The sequence below is a fragment of the Lutra lutra genome, chromosome 2 (genome assembly GCF_902655055.1).
Source record: "Lutra lutra chromosome 2, mLutLut1.2, whole genome shotgun sequence".
NCBI classification, from domain to species: domain Eukaryota; kingdom Metazoa; phylum Chordata; class Mammalia; order Carnivora; family Mustelidae; genus Lutra; species Lutra lutra.
The window spans coordinates 102,357,610-102,378,125 of NC_062279.1; positions in this window are offsets into that span (position 1 = coordinate 102,357,610).

Here is a 20,516-nt window from a genome sequence, read left to right on the forward strand (position 1 = left end):
GAAAATCTCTTTATTTAATGACAAAATCCTAAAGGATAAATAGTTAATACAAAGCTGTTGTTATTTGACTTACTTCAAAAATGTCAGGGTAGGGTGCCTGGGTGGCTCAGTCATTGGGTGTCTGCCTTCGGCTCAGGTTGTGATCCCAGGGCCCTGGGATCAAGCCTGGTATCAGGCTCCCTGCTTGGCAGGGGGTGGTGGCGTGGTGGGGTGGGGGTTGTGAGCTGGAGGGAGGCGGCTGCTTCTCCCTCTCCCACTCCACCTGCTTGTGTTCCCTCTCTCACTGCATCTCTCTCTGTCAAAAAAATAAATAAAATCTTGAAAAAAAAAAAAAAGTCAAGGTAGCAACGTCTTAGTCACATGTAAGAGAAGTAGCCAAGTCCTAGCATTAGTTCACGTTCTTTTAGATCTTCTGAGGTCACTCATAGGTCAGATTTCTCGACCAATAAATCTTTTGACATGTTGAGCTGCTGAAGAAAATCAAGTGTTCCTCTGGGGAGCAGATCTCTGAGGCTTGAGTATTTTTTTTTCTTTTTCTTTTTCTTTTTCCTTCTGGTTTTCTTTTTCTTTTCATTTTTTCAAGCAAAGTCATCACTGTATCAGTCTGCTATAGAAAAGAATTGGTAAAATAATTTCTGCACCTCTCAGAATATGAGATTAGTATTTTGGGATAAGAGGAAGAGAAAAAGAGTTTCTCCTAAAATTTTGCACTGATCATTTCATGTATCTCTGTGATTACTTATTTAGTATTAGAATAATTTGTTTTTATTTCTAAGAACATAGATATTACCACAAAATAAAACTGAGGATTTTTTAAATGTATTGATTTTAACTCTTTTGTGTTATTCAGAAAACACTTATGATCTAAAAATGATAAGCTAATTTGAAATACCTTAATATGTGTGCATGGGGCTCTACCTCTCTCTCTCTCTCTCTCTCTCACACACACACACACACACACACAGAGTAATACTGATGATTCTTGGCAGTAATTCTGATTGACATAAATTTTTCAAGTATTTTCAACACACTACACATTCAAATTCTTGGCAAAATAAAACAAACAACCCTGAAAAAATATAAATCAGTTAAGATTTTTCAGCCTTTACTGAGTTCTCCGAAAAACAGGATTTTTTTTTTTTAAGGTTTTATTTATTTGACACAGAGCAGCAGGCAGAAGGAGAGGGAGAAGCAGGCTTTCCGCTGAGCAGAGAGACTGATGTGGGGCTTGATCCCAAGACCCTGGGATCATGACCTGAGCCAAAGGCAGCCACTTAACCGACTGAACCACCCAGGCACCCCCAAAAAGCAGGCCTTTAAAAATAATTTTCCATATTTTATGTTTTCAAGAAATTTGTCTGTTTGCTGCCTGATTAAGAAGAATTTCCTTACAGCCCTCAATGAAGGCAGTGTGAGGTAACAATGTACATGAATCTTTCTTACTCAAGCAAAGCTGTTGTTGTGTTTCTCAGTGGTTCAAACAGCCAGTAATATTTAACTTGTATGCTTCATGTAACAATAAAACAAATAAATGGACCTCTCAAAAGTTACATCCTGCATTATATAAATATTTCTCTTTAGCACATTATAACCTGCCTGCCACAAAGTATTGTAGCCCCTCCTAGCCACAAAGTAAGTACTCTCCTTATTGAGGCCTAGACATTTTCATTGATTTTCCTCACATCGCAGTGAAATAATCTGTGCCAACAAATTATGTAACAATATTTAATGAAGCTCCCCAAAGTATCTTATTATCAATTAGTATCCAACATAGCCACTAGTAGCAAATGGAATGGATCTTCCTAAAAATAATGGATTAATTATTTTGTACTTCAAAAGTTACATGGGGGTGGAATAGTGATCAAAGAATTTGCTTTGGTGGTACCATGTTTATCCAGCTGATGTACAAAGCTCCCACTGATTTGGCCGAGGAGTTTTGAGATTCATAGCAACCTGGCTATGGGAAGCAAACTGCCTTCTACCTCCTGTCAGTCATGTTACAGAGCATGCAGAAGTGAGCCCACAAAGCTCAAAACCAAAAGACTGTGGTCTGTTTTTCTCTCAGCCCAGAGGCCAGTGAGAATGAAAGTGTTCAGGAGATTCTCTACATGGATAACAACAGTATAATCTCGTGACAAAAAAAGAAAAGGAGGGGTAATATCCTGCCTATAGTGTTGACCTTTTTTGTATCTCACTTTTTTTTTTAAATCTCCAGATTAAATAAATGAACATCCTTCCATTCTGAGAGAAGGTAGAAAGTAAAACACTTTACCATCTCCTTCTGTGGTAATTAACAAATAAATATACTATAAACTAAATAGTTGGAACTTCTCAGAATATAGGGAAAACATGGAATAAGCCTGGCTCCTAGAACTGAGCTCTGAGTTACAAATATAACATGGTTTGTTCAAACCCAAATATAGATGGCTTTTGATTCACAATAAAAAGGTGCCAGTTAGAATAATAACCTCAATTCCAGAACATTGAGAGCACATGCAATTTTATTTATCTAGGGCAGAATCAAATGACCCAAGTCTTTAAAAAAATCATTGAAAATGAGAGAATTAAAGTGTGTAGTTATTAATTCACCAGGTATGGTTTGATCATAAAGCCTTCAACCCTAATACCTACCTGCAGGCTTAGGCTTACCACTAGATTCCCAGACGCCACTTGACAAGGATGACAATTACTCCTCCTCATGATAGGCTCTTATGTCATACTCCATCCTGAAAATGGGGCTTCTGACTTCTTCCCAAGGCTCATATCTGCATATTTCTCAGCTACCATTTGTATTAAGAATGACGTCACTAGGGATTGTAAAATGTCTTTAGGCTGTCACTAGCTTCAGAGTTGGAGCCACACGTTGGCTTCATTTTTTTCTTTCAAGATGTCCCTCACTTTCTAGCCACTTTGGGAATGAATTTTAAGTTGTCAAAATATTTTGCCCATAATTTTTAGAAGCTTTGTTATGGATCAAACTGTGGCAAGCCAAAGTGCTGGTTTGCAAGGACACTGTAAACTCAGAATACCTTCTCAACTCTCTACAGTACATTCACATAATTTATATGATTATTTATTTTAACCTCATTTTTAAATTACCTGACAAATTACTGTTTCTAATCTTATCAGGTAAGCATTTTTTCCTCTACTCACTATGTTAGAATGAAGCCTTTTCCTCTTTTTTTTCCTCCTCCTACTCTTCCTTCTTCTTCCTTTTTTTCCTTCTCTTCCTCTTCCTCTTCTTCCCCCTCCTCCTCATCCTCCTTCTCTTTAAATCCTTCTTCTAATAGGAGTGAGAAGGAATTCAGATTATTTCAAGTGTTTCTTTTTTTCTTTTTCTTTTTTATAAGATTTATTTATTATAAAGAGAGAGAGTGCATGAGCAGCTGGTGGGAGGGGCAGAGAGAGAGAGAGAATCTCAAGCGGACTCCCTGCTGAGTGTGGAGCCTGATGCTGGGTTTGATCAGCAGTTGAGCATCTGACTCTTGATTTAGGCTCAGGTCATGATCTTAGGGTCCTGGGATCCAGCATTCCATGTAGGGCTCCACTCACAGTGGGGAGTCTGCTCAAGGATTCTCTTTCTCCCTCTGCTGGTTTCCCCCTCAAACAAATAAATCTTAAAACAAAACAAAAAAAACCCAAGTTGAGTGCCTGGGTGGCTCAGTCACTAAGTGTCTGACATTTGGTTGTGGCTCAGGTTATGATCTTGGGGTGCTGAGATCAAGCACTGGGTCTGGCTCCATAGTCAGCATGGAGTCTGCATCAGATTCTCTCTCCCTCTCCCTCTGCTTCTCTCCCCATTCATGTTCTTGCTGTCTCTAAGATAAATAAATAAATAAATAAATAAAATCTTAAAGAAACACAAAACATTGTTGAGTGCTCCCCACTTATGGAAATTGATCCTCTAAATTTACTTGAGAAGATGTTTATTTTTCCAGAGGTGAAGACTTTAATTGCACTTGTGTAATTATTAGGTCAATAAAGATGAGATATCATGGAAAAAACAAGGGAGGATTAATAAAATGTTTTGAAGTTTAAAAGTCCAATTATAGTATAGATGACTTAAATTATTTTCTCAAAAAATCTGTGAAAATGAATGCAAGTGGGGAGTATTTTTATATACTAAACAGTGTAACTTTAATTGACTTGGATAGTTACATTTTGACCTTACTATTCCATTTTCCAAACTTTTATACCCAAATTACTTTTTTTGGTAAAGACTTTATTTATTTGAGAGAGAGAGCATGAGAGAGCAAGCCTGAGCTGGGGCAGGGACAGAGGGAGAAGCAGACTCCCTGCTCAGCACGGAGCCCCATGCTGGGCTCAATCCCCGGACCCTGGGATCATGACTTGAGCTAAAGGCAGACACTCCACTGACTGAGTCACTCAGATGCCTTTTTATATCCAAATCACTTTTTTTTTAAAGATTTTATTTATTTATTTCTCAGAGAGATAGAGCACAGGCAGGCAGAGTGATAGGCAGAGGCAGAGGGAGAAGCAGGCTCCCTGCGGAGAAAGGAGCCGGATGTGGGACTCGATCCCGGGATCCTGGGATCATGACCTGAGCTGAAGGCAGCTGCTCAACTGACTGAGCCACTCAGGCATCCCTCCAAATCACTTTTGAAGACTTTCTTGGAAAATTATTTGAGAGGATACTTTTAAAAAAAAGTCATCTTTTGAGAAATACACGCATCAAAATATAATTTCTTCTTATGCCATAACATTTATTTTCTCATTTTCCTCAGTATCCAATCTTTGAACACCACCCGCCACCCCATCCGCACCTGGCCTACTGTCACATTTTATCAACTTTTTTTTTTCTAAAGATTTTATTTATTTATTTGAGAGACAGAGAGAGAGAATGAGAGAAAGCACAAACCGGTGGAGGGGGACAGGCAGAGTAAGAGGGAGAAAACAGACTCCCCAATGAGAAGGGAGTTCCATGTGGGGCTCAATCATGGGATCATGACCTGAGCTGAAGGTAGGCATTTAAGGGACTGAACCATCCAGGTGCCCCTATCAACATTCTTTAAATCCATCTTCTCAAACATTCACGTTCCTTCTTTCCCTGGGAATTGGAGGCTGTTTTTCTAGAAAATTCCGTCTTACTTTTATTTTGTTTACTTTTCTCTGCCTGCTCTATCAATTTCCAAGAGACAATGACATGGTAAAGAAATGGAGGGAAATTTTGGGCCTGTGACTGAAGAGTGTGTCACTGAGAATAAGGTAGAACATGTTGGGTGTTGGTGAGAAGGATGAGTCTAACTTAGGAAAGTGAGACAGGTCAGAGAGTAAATATATTTGTCCAGGAAGACAAGCTTAGCCTTGTATTGTTCACAAAAGGTGGAATTATGGGAAATTTGAAGACTGTCATTTAGGTTGAAGCTGGTGAGACAAGGAAAGAGAAAATAGAAAGAGAGTAAAGAAAGTAGAAAGCCTGATAAAGAACAGAATGCAGTAGTGAATGTCATTTGAAAATTTTTGGTAGGTAAGACAAGTATTCAAAACCCATAGGTGTCCTATAAAATGAAGAAAATCTGGGTTACCTTAATGTCTGGGTCTTTGTGCAATATTTGCCCATGAAAATTGCCATCTTTTTTTGCCATCTCATTAATCCATTCTGGCTCAATTTATAGGAATTCTACTTAGTATTTTTTAACACTTATTTTTCATCTAGCTTTCCATTTCTTTTGAGTTTTTCCCTTATATCTTACCAGAAGCCCTTCCAATTTTTTTTTTAACCTCCTTTCAGGAAATTCTCTAATTCAAATAGTGGTAATGGTTTTCAACTTTTAAGGATGGTTTAGGGAAAAACAAAGGGCAGAACTTTGTGCAGTTCTCAACTAGTCTTTCATGTTCTTGGTTCTGTAACCTTGGGGGAAGTCATGTAACCTCTTTAGTTTTGGTTTAAATACAATAATTTTAATAGTTCCTGTTCCCCCTCCCCGATATAATGCTCCCTAATGTGAAGCTAGTAAAGGGAATGCAATTTGTAAACTATGTTTTACCTTATCTAAAGGTGTCAGTATTTTGAGATTAACTTAGTATATGACATCTGGATAACAATTTAAGTATCAGGTGCATTACTTTTTTAAATAACAGCTTTATTGAGATATAATTCACATCTCATACAATTCTCCTTTTTAAAGTATACATCTCAGTTTTTAAATATAATCACAGAGTTGTGCAACTGTCACTACCACTATCTAATTTAGGACATTTTTATCACCCAACATCCCCAAAAGAAACCTTGTACCTATTTGCTATGATGTTCTGTTTCCTCTTCCTTCCTCCAGGCCTTGGGAACCACTAATCTACTTTCTATCTCTATGTACTTGTTTCTTTGGGATATTTCATATAAATGCAATCATACAATAAGTAAATTTGTGTGTCTAGTTCCTTTTTCCAAGATTCATCCATATTTTAGTATGCATCAATACTTCATTCCTTTTTATTGAGGAGCACTATTCCATGGTATGGAAAGTCATATTTGTTTATGTATTCATCAGTTGATGGACATTTGGGTTATTGGCACTTTTTGACTATTATAAATAATGCCTTTATAAACTTTCACATCTTTGTGTGCAAAGATATTTTCAATTCTTTTGAGCATATACCAAACAGTGGAATTGCTGGGTCATATAGTATATTAGTTTCCTATTGTCATTGTAAAAAAGTTACTGCAGACTTAGTTGCTTAGAACAATACAAATTTATTATCTTGAGTTCTGGAGGTCAGAAGTTTAGGCCATGTTGCCAGGGGCCGCATTGTTTATAGAGGCTCTAGAAGAGAATAATTTCTTTGCCTTTCCTAGCTTCTAGAGGCTGCCTGAACTCCTTGCTCATGGCCCCTATCCAATATCTTCAAAACCAGCAGTGTAGTATCTTCCAACTCTACCCTATGATTCCTGCTTCCTTTTTCACATCTATTTTACTGACTCTCCTGCCTCTTCCTTTCCCTATAAAGATGCTTATGATTATACCTCCCCAACCGTGATGTTCCAGAATAACCTTTACAGCTCAAGAACCTTAATTTAATCATATTTGCAAAATTCTTCTTGCCATGTAATGTAACATTCACAAATTATGGGATTAGTAGGTGGACATCTTTGTGGCCTATTATTCTGCTTATCGTATATGGTAATTCTATGCTTAACATTGTGAGGAACTGACAAACTGTTTTTTAAAGTGAGTACCAGGAATGCCCGATGGCTCAGTCAGTTAAGTGTCTGCCTTTGGCTCAGGTAATGATGCCAGGGTCATAGAATCAAGTCCTGAATTGGGCTCCCTGCCCAGCAGAGAGTCTGCTTCTCCCTCTCCCCCTATGCCTCCCTGCTGCTCAAGTTCTCTCTGTTTCTCTCTCTTGCTCTCTCAAATAAATAAATAAAATCTTTAAAAAAAATAAAGTGAGTACCGTTTTACATTCCCACCAGCAATGTATGAGGGTTGCAAATTCTTCATATCTTTGTCAACACTTATTTTTAATCAATAAAATTTAGTTTTTAGAGCAGCTTGAAGTTTATAGAAAATTGGCCAGACTGTACAGAGTTCCTGTATATTTCCTGTGCAACACACACACACACACACACACACACACAATCTCCCCCAACTATCAACATCCCCTACAATGGTACCTTGTTACAACCTATGAACTTAAAATGACACATCATTACCACTCTAAGTCCATAGTTTGCATTGAAGTTCATTCTTGGTATTGTATATTCTACTGGTTTTGACAAATGTATAAAGACAAGTATCCACCACTAGAGTATCATAGAGAATAGCTTTGTTTCTTAAAAATCCTCTGTACTCCATTTATTCATCCCTCTTTTCCCTAACCTTTATCAGCCATGGACCCTTCTAATGTCTCTAATAGTTTTGCCTTTTCCAGAATGTCACATAGATGAAATCACACAACGTTTTCGGATTGGATTATTTCACTTAGCAATATGCATTTAAGTTTCTTCTAGGTCTTTTCATGAATTGATAGTTCCTTTTTATTATTTTTTAACTGCTGAATAATATCCTGTTCCTGAATGTACTATAGCTCATCTATTCACCTACTAAAGAACTTCTTGGTTTCTTCTAAGTTTGGCAATTATGAATAGAGCTGCTATAAACATCTGTGAGCAGATTTTGTGTGAGCATAAGTTTTCAATGCATTTGGGTAAATACCAAGGAGTGTGGTTCATCTGGTAAAAGAATGTTTAGTTTTGTAAGAAACTGTTTTCCAAAGAGGCTGTACCATTTTGTCTTCTCACCAGGAAGGACTAAGAGTTCCTGTTGCCCTAGTTCTCACCAGCATTTAGTGCTGTCATTGTTTTGGATTTGGGCATTCTAATTGGTATGGATATCTGACTGTTTCAATTTACAAATCCCCAATAACAGGTGAGGTGGGAGGTCTTTAGAGATGCTTATTTAGTATCTATATATCTTTTAATTATTTTTTTTTTCTTGAAGAGTTTTAAAAGTTCTTTGTGTATTTTGGGTAATGGTGTTTTATCAGGTGTCTTTTTGCAAGTATTTTCTCCCAGTCTACAGCTTGTCTTCTCATTCAGCTTATCAATTACTTCTTTCATGAATGTGCTTTTGGTATTGTATTTAAAAAGTCATCACTTAACTCATAGGTTATCTCCTATATTATCTTGCAGACGTTTTATAGTTTTGTGTTTTACCTTTAGGTGTTTGATTCATTTGGAATTAGTTTTTGTGAAGGGTGTAAGGTCTGTTTCTAGGTTCTTTTTTTTTTTTTTTAATGTCAATTACAGAGTTATTCCAGCATTATTTGTTGAAAGACTATCTTCTTTCTATTTTATTTCCCTTGATCTTTTGTCAAAGATCAGTTGACTATATTTCTGTGGTTCTATTCCTGAACTCTCTATTCTGCTCTATGGATCTATTTGTCTATTCTTTCGCCAATTCCACAGTCTTGATTACTATAACTTTATAATAAATTGAGATTGGGTAGTGTCATCAGACTTTGCTCTTCCTCAATATTGAGTTGGCTATTCTGGACCTTTTTGCCTCTGCATTAAATTTTAGAATCAGTTTGTCAATATCCACAAAATAACTTGCTGGGATTTTGATTGGCAATACCTTGAATCCATATATCAAGTTGGGAAGAACTGACATCTTGACAATATTGTGTCTTTCTGTCCATGAATATGGAATATCTCTCCATTTATTTAGTTTTTTGATACCTTTCATCAGAATTTTATAATTTTCATCATATACCAAAGTATGTCTCTCCTTTGCCTGCTAAATATGAGCAGTAATTTGTTTTTTATTTCAAATTCTACTTGTTCATTGCGGGTATATAGGAAAATAATTGACTTTTGTGTACTTACCTTGCATCTGCAACTTTGTTACAATTGCTTATATGCAATTGCTTATATGCAAAACCCCAGAAGGGTTTTGTCTTTTTATTTTTTCTATGTATTCAATCATGCCATCTGTGAACAAAGATAGTTTTATTTTTTCCTTCCAATCTGCATACTTTTTATTTCCTTTTATTTTTTGGTCCTTTTTTCATTAGCTAATACTTCCAGTACAACATTGACAAGCAGTGGTGAAAGGAAACCTCATCCCTGCTTTATTCCTGTTCTTAAGGTGGAAGTTTCTAGTTTCTCACCATTAAGTGTGGTGTTAACTATAAATTTTTTTGTAGATTTTTTTTATGTAGTTGCATTTCTTCTTTATTAATAGTTTGCTGGATTTTGTCAAATGCTTTCTTCATCTGTTGATAAGATTATGTGATTTTTCTTTGTTAGCTTATTGGTGGATGGATCACATTAACTGACTTTTGAATGTTGAATCAGTCTTGCTCACCTGGCATAAATCCCACTTGTTTGTGGTATATAATTTTTGTGTATAAATATTGTTAGATTAATTTGCTGATATTTTGTTGAGAATTACATCTGTGTTCATGAAAGATATTGGCCTGAGGGGTTTTGTTTGGTTTTGTTTTTTTCATTTGTAACATTTTTGTCTAGTTTTGGAATTAAGGCCATCCTGACCTCATAGAGTTAGGAAATATTTTTCTCTGCTACTAAACTCTGAAACAGACTGTAGGTAATTGGTATATTTTTCTTTAAATATTTTTCTTTAAATAGTTTAAATATTTTTTCTTTAAATAGTATTTTAAAATAGTTCTTTAAATAGTAGAATTAACCAGTGAATCCATCTGGGCCTGGTGCTTTCTGTTTTGGAAAGTTATAAATTTCTGATTCAGTTTCTTTAAATAGACACAAGATATGGAGATTATTTCTTCTTTTGTGAGTTTTGGCAAATTGTGTCTTTCACAAATTGGTCCATTTCTTTTCAGTTAACAAATGTGTGTGCATAGAGGTATTCATAGTAGTCTTTTATTACCTCTTTAATGCGCATTAAATCTGTACAGATTTTGCCACTTCCATTTCTTTTCTTTTTTCTTTTTTCTTTTTTTTTAAGATTTTATTTATTTATTTGTCAGAGAGACAGAGAGCAAGCACAGGCAGACAGAGTGGCAGGCAGAGGCAGAGGGAGAAGCAGGCTCCCCACCGAGCAAGGAGCCTGATGTGGGATTCGATCCCAAGATGCTGGGATCATGACCTGAGCCAAAGGCAGGCGCTTAACCAACTGAGCCACCCAGGAGTCCCGCCACTTCCATTTCTGATATTAGTACATTCAAGCACGTGATTTCATCTTGTTTTTTGAAGAACCCACTGAAGAAAGTATTATAATACTATTTTTATATGTTAGCAAACTGAGTTTCAATGATCTTAAATAAATTGATTAATCTTTTTCCTTATTATCAATGTCTCTAATTGCCAATCTATGAACAGTACAGGCAGGGCTGTACTGTGATACATCCTGGTGAAATTTTTTATAATATAAATTCCAGGACACTCACTATTGAAGATTCTAGTTTGATAGGTTTAGTTTGGAACATCTTTTCTATACTTCAGGCCCTCAGATAAGTTCAGGAAGTTAACTAGGTTTCACCTCTTACAACTACTGAAAGAGATTGGAAAAATCTGCTCAGGAACCTGTGCTGGATTTTGAGGCTGATGGGGAAGTATTCTGTGATCCACAAGTGATGGCTGTGATGGGGCCAGATGGAGGGTGTAGAATCCCACTGCCAAATACTGGCCAAGTGCGATTTAGATGGTGACAGTTGGTAGGTGGGTGAGAGGAAAAAAAAAAAAAGGAAATTAGAGAATATTCGTTATATTTTGATTAAAAATTGCCTGAGAAAATACTAAATATTTTATGTAGCTATATGTAACCTTCTTAGCTGTATCAGAAACTTAAATGTAGCTCTTGGAAAAATACTAGTGAATGACCACAGTATAGAGAGCCAAATAAAAGAGAGGGGCCAAAATATTCTTGCAAGTTTCCAAAATAATTGGATTCCTGCACTGTCCCAGTCCTACCGGAATGCCTGTGCCAGGAATGCTAGGACTCTGTGTAAGAGCAGCTGCTGTGTGCCCATGTTTTTTCTGTTGCAATCTTACATCTTAAAGCAAAAAAAAAATGTGGCTCTATGTATTTTAGCAATTGATCAAATATTTATTATTTCAAAACTTTCAGGGAGAAATCAAATGTATTCTAAATTGCATATGCTTATTTATCATGTCTTATTGTTATATTTTAATATTCGATGTGTGGATTCTATTTGGAGAAACAGCTTGGAAGGTGGATCTGATAAAAACACACCTAAGTACATACAATGACTGTCATAGATATATTCACAGAAAGAGGTGATTAAGCTGTGCCATTTACAGACAAATGCTTCCTTTTGGGGTTTAATTTTTCATGACAATGTAGGCTTCTTCAAGGAGGAACTCCATACTTGGGATTCATTTAGGCTAGGAGAACCATGCATAGAGCTTCTTGCTGTCACACTAGCAACAGGTATCCAGCACTCCTCACTATTTCAGTGATCATCAGCAGGTAATTTGAGGCAAATTAAATAGACTCCTAGGATCCCCAACAATTCTTACTTTGTCTTCCACTCTTGTGGACATTGTTAATTCCTCTATCCATTTAGAGTTGAAAGAAATGATAAGATCCCTTCCCACGGTCAGTGACAGGGAAGACCTTCGGACTGCTTAGTTACCTCTGTGCCTTTAGAAGGGTTGTAAAAAAGACATATAACAAATATAAAAAGAAAAATGTTGCAGTTGATTAGACATATCTATCATCAGGCCAGAAGTGGGAAGTTGCAACACATGATTAGTAATTTTTTCCTTTGATTCATATCAGTAACAGTGGCTAAGTGGGGAAAAAATAAAATATGTTAGGTATGATTTTCCTATTTTTAGCATGAAGGTGGGAAAAGAAAAGAACTGGACAAGAGGGCTGGCATGAAGGTCTGGATATAATTTCCATAAAAACTGGGACGCCTGGGTGGCTCAGTTGGTTAAGCCGCTGCCTTCGGCTCAGGTCATGATCCCAGAGTCCTGGGATCGAGTCCCACATCGGGCTCCTTGTTCTGTGGGGAGCCTGCTTCTCCCTCTGCCTCTGCCTGCCGCTCTGTCTGCCTGTGCTCGCTCTCTCTCTCTCTCTCTGACAAATAAATAAATAAAATCTTTAAAAAAAAATTTCCATAAAAACTGAGCCCTCAAAAATCTCTATTGTACCAAAATTATTAGAAAATTTTAAAAATCTGCAAAACTGTCTCAGATACAGGTGTTAAATGCATTTAAAAATATAATTGACTTTGAATTATAAATGCAGTTTTGTGTCTATTAATAATAACATTTCCCATTCAAAATCTGTAAGTCAGTTCTTAGAAAAATCAAGTTGGAAAAACAGTTTATTATTTTGCCATTTAATAATTTGAACCTGGACATTGGTCATTACCTTGGTTCATAGTCTGAAGGTCTGGCATTTCCACTTGGTTTTACCATTGTAACAATTGAGACCCGGTGTTTTAAAGATAATTACATTTATTGTACAAGCTAACTGAAAAAGTGCTGAATAATTGTCACTGCCTCAGAAATTAGATTTTGTAGTGATAGTTTTCTGCAGTAATGCACTAAGAAGCTTTTAATAGAAGGAACTACAATAATATTTAAAAATCGTTGACAGCTACTTATGAGAGGGACTTTACATTTGTAAACAAAACTTGACTTTATCAAAAGCAAAATCAAAAGGTTATTTTACTCTGTTACACCTTATAATGTAGCTCCAATATATTCTGGAGCAAGGATGGGGTAGGTGGGAAAAGTTTAATATGGTAGAATATAGAGAAAAACCTGATGTTAGGCAAACAAAATGAAAAGGAACTAACGAAGTTAGTCCAGATACTAAAATTGTGTTCTTTGTTTAATGATGCACTGAGATTTTAAAATAAAAGTTCCCATTTACCTCATACTCTGGGAAACACACTCAGCTGTCCATATTTCCTGAAGGCAATGAGAATTTTTTTACTTTTCTCTTTTTTTTTTGTTCCTTTGAGGGCAATACCTTTAAGTCAATGAACAAAACAAGGAAACCCTCTAAACAACTAATTGGAAACCAAAGCTGGAACTAAGACACATACTGAAATCAGGGCTATCATTACTTCATAGTGGCTCAATTTCTGGTTTTCTCATTAGATGCCATACATGTGTTTCCTGTTATGCTTACTAAAAACAAAAATATCTTATATCAGGTCACATTTCCTAAAGATACCAACCAAGAACTAATTTTCCAGCTTGCAGATTAGCTTTCAAATGTGATCATGCATCATATTTGAGTAGGAAAATGAATACTTATTAAAGAAATGGTACTGGGTAATTAATTAACTACTTGGGCTTCACTTTACATTTTATGAACATTAAAGAAAGGAAAGAAAGAGGGCGCCTGGGTGGCTCAGTGGGTTAAGCCACTGCCTTCAGCTCAGGTCATGATCTCAGGGTCCTGGGATCGAGTCCCGCATCGGGCTCTCTGCTCGGCAGGGAGCCTGCTTCCTCCTCTCTCTCTCTGCCTGCCTCTCTGTCTACTTGTGATCTCTCTCTGTCAAATAAATAAATAAAATCTTTAAAAAAAAAAAAAAGAAAGGAAAGAAAGAAAGAAGAGAGGAGGGAGGGTTAGAAGGAAGGAAAGGGGGAAGGAAGGAAGGAAGATAGAAAAAAGGGGGGAAAGGCCAGAAATTCCAGTACTTAGTATTAGGTAATCAAATACTAAGCTAAAACTGTAAGAGAAAAACTTGGGAAAACATTTAATTTTAGGACACGTATTTTCTAATGAAAGAAAAAAAATCACAAAGAAAAAAGTGGGCTTGGCTGCATAAAAATTGAAAAATCAAAACCACTCTGTCAGAAACAGCCAAATTAATAAAGAAAAAACAATAGTGAAAATATATCTATGGCAAATATGATTAACTAGGAATTCATATTCTAAAAATATGAATGGTTCCTAGAAATACATAAGAAAAATCTTAAGATCTCAAAATCTTGGGGAAAAAAAAAAACAGCCACAGAACTTTGTTCACATTTCACTCAAATAAATATTGAAAATACAATGAAATACTTCACTTCACTGGTAGTGAAAGAAATATAAATTGAAATAAGATGTTATGTTGACCAAATGCTTATAAAGCAAAATATACTAAGTAGCAAAAAGGACTTAGTAGAATAAAAGAATCTACATACAGTATAAATTGAGGCAGTTTTTCCAACTCAGTTTGGCCATATTGAGAGACTCCAAAAAGTTAGTAACTTTTTAGTCAGTAATTTCCATTATAAAAACCTATCTTATGGAGGGGTGCCTGGGTGGCATAGTCAGTTAAGTGTCCAGCTCTTGGTTTTGGCTTAGGCCATGACCTCAGGATTGTCAGATTGATCCCCAAGTCGGGCTCTGTGCTCAGCATGGAGCATGGAGTCTACTTGGGTTTCTCTCTCCCTTTCCCTCTGCACCCCCCACAAGCACTCTCTTTTTCAAATAAATAAATAAGTCTTTAAAAAAAAGAGAAACCTATCTTATGGAAACTATTATGTACAGAAATCGTCACTCTACTGTTATTTATGAGGAAAAATCTAAATATCCAATTATAAGAGAATGATTTATATAATCTAGTCAACCACTGGGTAGTTCCTAAACCAGCAAGATCAGAATCACTAGGAAAACTGTTAGAAATTCACATTCTTGGTTCTACTCGAAACCTATTTTCTCAGACACTTCGGGGGTGGGTCCAGCATTTATAAAGCCTTCAAAGATAATTTGATGCATACTAAAACCTGAGAACCACTGATATAATGGAATATTACACAGACATTCAAAGTGTTCTTAAGGAACCCTTAACATGGAAAAATCCTTATAACCTAATATAAAGTGAATAAAAGAGTAAAAATTGCTCATATTTGATATGACCATGGGAATTATGCATAATATGATTTCCATTTTATAAGTATATATATATATATCATATATAAAATCAACGACCTTCATGTATATGTGTATTCACATCTACACACACACACACACACACACACACACACACATATATATACTAGCAGAAAAAAATGCTATTCTCAATGTATCAGAGGAGTTGACTCTGAATTTCTTCTTTGAATCTTTACATATTTTTCCAAGTTCTCTTCTGTGATGGCATATTACTTTTTATTATCATTAAAGGATCTTGGCCACAAACATTTTCATATGCATATACAATATTCAAAGCCCCATGTTTCTTATAACTAAATATTTATTAACCTTTCATGATTACATTGGTTTATTGCAAAGAGAGACCCCTTCAACAACAGAGGGTGCTTCATCATTGAAGAAAATGGTAAGATGTGGTACTTGGGTTGTCCTAGCCACAGGCAGGATGTGGCTACCAGAGCAGAGCTCTAAGTCTTTGAGCAACTAGCCACATCCTCCTCCCACCAGTTCTTTTTTTAGCTGATGGCAACTCCCAGGATTCTGACATTAACCAAAATTCACATCTTCTTCCTATTGCTATCACAACCCCCTTCTTTCATCAGCAATTCTCACACTGAACTTAGTACAGAGAGCAGGGTATAGAAATTAAAGAAATATTAGGCTTTTGACATTTCAAACAGCCAAGCTCATTTAGCCAAAATATTCCGGTGGGGGTGGGTGATAAACAACTGTTGTTTATCATCTCATGTCAAAAATTATCTGTTCTTTGTTATCTCAAAAAACCATCACAATTTCTTCTCTGGTTTACTTTATTTGTTTATTTTTATCTAAGCACACAGAAGGTTCAACCTGTTCTAGTAGTACTCAGTGTGGTCAATCTAACATTGTTTACAATGGATTTTAAAGCGCTTAAGTGTTGGAAACATTTTAAATACCATAGAAAATAAATATTTTAGCATGTGTCTTTTTACTTGTCTAAACTACTGGAAAAAGATCACTTCACTTTTTCTTCCTGCTCATGTTAATATAGATAGTGAGAAGATTTGGGGACAGCCCCAACTGCTCGCGATTGACAATTGCCCTCAGGGTATTTAGAGACTAAGAAAAGGCATCATTCAGTTTCTAGGCTATGATCTGCTTTGGCCTTCATAGCTTATACTGGAGAAATTCCAGGTGGAAATTCCAGGGTGGAAATACAGTTCCACTCCTTAAGTAGGTACAGAAGTTGCTATGATCTGGAGGAATCTATTTGCGTTAAAGAACAGTGAAATATTAAAAAAAAAATACTCCAAATTCTCATAGAAAATGGAAATGAAAGAGTATAATTTAATGATCTTGAAAATTAAATCCACTTATCAAGCCTACTTAATAGCAATAAAGTCTTAGATATCCTTATACCTGGTATTCAAAATGTATGGATATATGAGTATGATCAGAGACTGATTTTGAAAACCTAAAACCCCTCAGAAGATGGTTAATACTTTGTGGAGTGTAGATGCTGTCAGCTGAATGGTCATAGTCCTGTGCTGTCACCTGAATGTTATGTGTATTCCCAAGGTGGTTTTTGTGACTTCCTACAAGTGTGCTTTGTGTCTCTGAGATACACTTACAGATATTTGTCTAAGTTTGGGACTCTTCCTCAGATTTTCAGAAGAAACCTATGTGACATATGGAAATGGACTGGGACATGTAAATGCTGAAGATAAGGTGATCTTACAGAAAATAGAACAAAGGTAAATACAGCAAGGATCAGGATGGAAAGCTCAGTCAAAAATGAGAAATTTAAAACACCTGTGTTTTGTCAACAGTGGCTTGGCACCTAGAATAGGGAGGACAGAGGAAGTTAAATCCATGCTGGCTTCCAGAACCCAGCTACAAAAAATGAACCGCTAGGACCAGATGGTTTTATGGCTTTAGTAAACAATAGATCTGCATAATGCTTCCTCAATAATTCCGTCAGGAAGAGTGTTGAGCTAGAAAACAATGTACAATTGTGTCCTTTTTTTTTTTTTTTTTTGAAACCTGCTCTCTAAATGGCCAATGGATAATGGGGGAGAAGATGACATTTTGGGAAGAACAGATTATATAAAGGACTATTATCAGATTGTCTTGACTATAATTATAAATGCCAACATGTTTGGAAGTATTAGGTCTCTCTTGGTGGCCACATTGTTAATTGATTCTCAAACAGGAATGCGGGCTTCTCTGATTTGGAGCACCCCCTCCCTAAGGTTTCCTTGTTTGTTCTTATTTGTAGCTTCCTTTGACTTTTCTTTCTAAGGCTTGGGTGACTGCCATTTGGTTTCTCTTCAAGAAGAATCAACAAACCACTTAATGTTGAATTCTTTTCTAGTATACACATGTATCACTACTCCCTATTGATCTCAGGATGTGGAATCCCCACACACCTTTTGAACAAAATCCTGTTTCAGCAAGTGGATAGGAACTCTCATCTACTTCATTCATTCAAATGATTTAATTGACAACAATTATTCCTAGAGGTGATTTCTCCACATATAAATACAGATTTCTACTTTTAAACACCTGAGTCACAAAATAGGCCAGTGGAATATCACATTACTAAAATCAACCCTTTATACCCTGCCCCACACATGGTTACAATCCCCTACCCACTTTTAAGTAGAATGTCAAATATTGGTGTTGGAGCTTACAAATTCAAAAGCCTACAGTGCTCAGGTAGGCAACATAACTAAATACTGTTCATGTTGAAGGGACAAAGACTAACAGTAGGGAAGGCTGGGGACTGTGGTGAAGTGGCAAGGCTAGTCTAAAAAGAATTCAGCAGCCCTTCAGCTCCAGACAATTACTGCCATAGAAATGCAAAAGTAGCCCAAGAAAAGCCCAGTCTCCTGGATTTTAAAGTAAAATTAATTTTTAAAAAGCTCAACTTTATGATAATACTAATGATTTTTTAAAGTTAGCCACAAAGTCTAAATTTTTATGTTGTAGGGACAAAGCACTTTTGTGAACAATATTTATCTTATAAAGTACCAGGCTATGAACCTACCTAGTCTCTAAGCCCAGTTGTCCAACAGAAATCAGTATAAGTTACATGAGTGATTTAAAATTTTCCAGTAGCTCCCTTAAAAAGCAAAAAGAAATGGGCAAAATTAATTTTATAATACATGTATTTAACTCAATTATCCAAAATATTGTCATTTTAACATGTCATGATTATAAAAATTATTAATGAGCTATCTTATACTCTTTGTGCTGAGTCTGAGATTCAGTACAGTAGTCCCCCCCACGGTTTCAGGTGCCTGTGGTCAACTGCAGTCCAGAAGCAGATGATCTTCCTTCTGACCTACTGTCAGAAGGCCAACAGTAGCTTAATGCTACATCATGATTTACCTCACTTCCTTTTACCATATAGGCATTTTATCACCTCACAAGAAGTGTGAGTTCAGCAAAGTAAGATATTTTGAGAGAGACAGAAACCACACTCACATTACCTTTATTACAGCATACTGTTATAATTGATCTATTCTATTATTATTGCTATTACCCTCTGACCATACCAAATTTATAAATTAAACTCTATCATAGGTATATATGTAAGGAAAAAACATAGTATATATAAGATTTAGTACTATCCATGGTTTCAGGCATCCACTGGGGGTCTTGGAACATATCCTCCATGGATAAATGGGGGGGGGGGCACTACAGTATGTCTTTTACACAGACAGCACATTTCACTTTTTACTGGCACATTTCAAATGCTTAATAGTCATATGTGATTAGTGGCACCACATGGGATAGAATAGTATGCTCTATGGCTTAGAAAATCTGCTCTTATATACACATAAACAGTGAGCAAGTCCTTGATTAGATAAAGTGTCAGAGTCTTCCTGCATCAGGGCTCTTCCTGTTCCTACAATATCCAGTTGCAGCTGCCAGAGTAGATGCAGGAAGCAGACAGGAGAGCTCTGGTCATGGGATATGTTTACCCAAGGAAAGAGTATAAGGAATCTTAAACACTGCTTGAATTATGTGAAATGAGATCTTAGAAGTATCTTGGGAAATCATTTAATGCATATGAGGCACAAACACGTCAGCTGCAAGACCGTCTCCCCTGCTCCCATTCTCTTGCTACTGACTTGTTTGTGCCTCATTTCTTCTCCCGTGTACCATCAGGAGGCGGCACATATGACTTTCTATAATGTCATGAAATATGGTAATTCATCCTCTCCTTGTGCACATCTAGTAGTAGACGACTACCTAAATGAATTAATCTTTGTTATTACTGGATTATTTTAATTTATAAGTTTTTTGTGTCATGTGAAAAGGGGGTTTGACTCATTCTAGAATGAAATTCAGGTGAAGAGAACAGTGGGAGGCAAATATTAATTTTTTTTAAAAGATTTTATTTATTTATTTGACAGAGAGAGATCACAAGTAGATAGAGAGGCAGGCAGAGAGAGAGAGAGAGAGGGAAGCAGGCTCCCTGCTGAGCAGAAAGCCCGATGTGGGACTCGATCCCAGGACCCTGAGATCATGACCTGAGCCAAAGGCAGCGGCTTAATCCACTGAGCCACCCAGGCGCCCCGGCAAATATTAATTTAAAAATGAAAAAAATTGGTCAAAAAACATGAAAAGCAAAAACTTTCTAACTCTGAGATGTTCAAAGATTAAATGGATTTCCTTGTATCTAGAGGTGTCTAAGCAATCATTGTACAAATAACTGGTAAACTTACTTGTGGTATATCCATTATATTACTGGATAATTTTTCTGCTCTGAGATTTGTGATAGGTATAATAATAATAATAATAATATGCACATATGTGTATATATATATTTTAAATACAGATAAATGTTCACATTGTGTTATTTTGAAATTTGTAATGTCATGTTATTTTTATCTGCACTTTCTATTACTAGTGAAATTGCACATATTTGCCTATTCCTAGCAATTTAGAATATTCCCTTTTGTGAATTTGTTATTCATAGTTTTTTCCCATTTTCCTATTTGATGTTTGTCTTTTCCTTATTGAGTTTTATGTTTTTCTGACTCAAGCAAAAGTTGAATTTTATGTGCTCTTCATATGTTCTCCCACATTCAGTCTTAGTTTTACTCTTTTTAGTTGTCTTTTAAAGAATGAAGTTCTTAATTATAATTTAGTTTAAATTATCAACTTTTCTCTTTT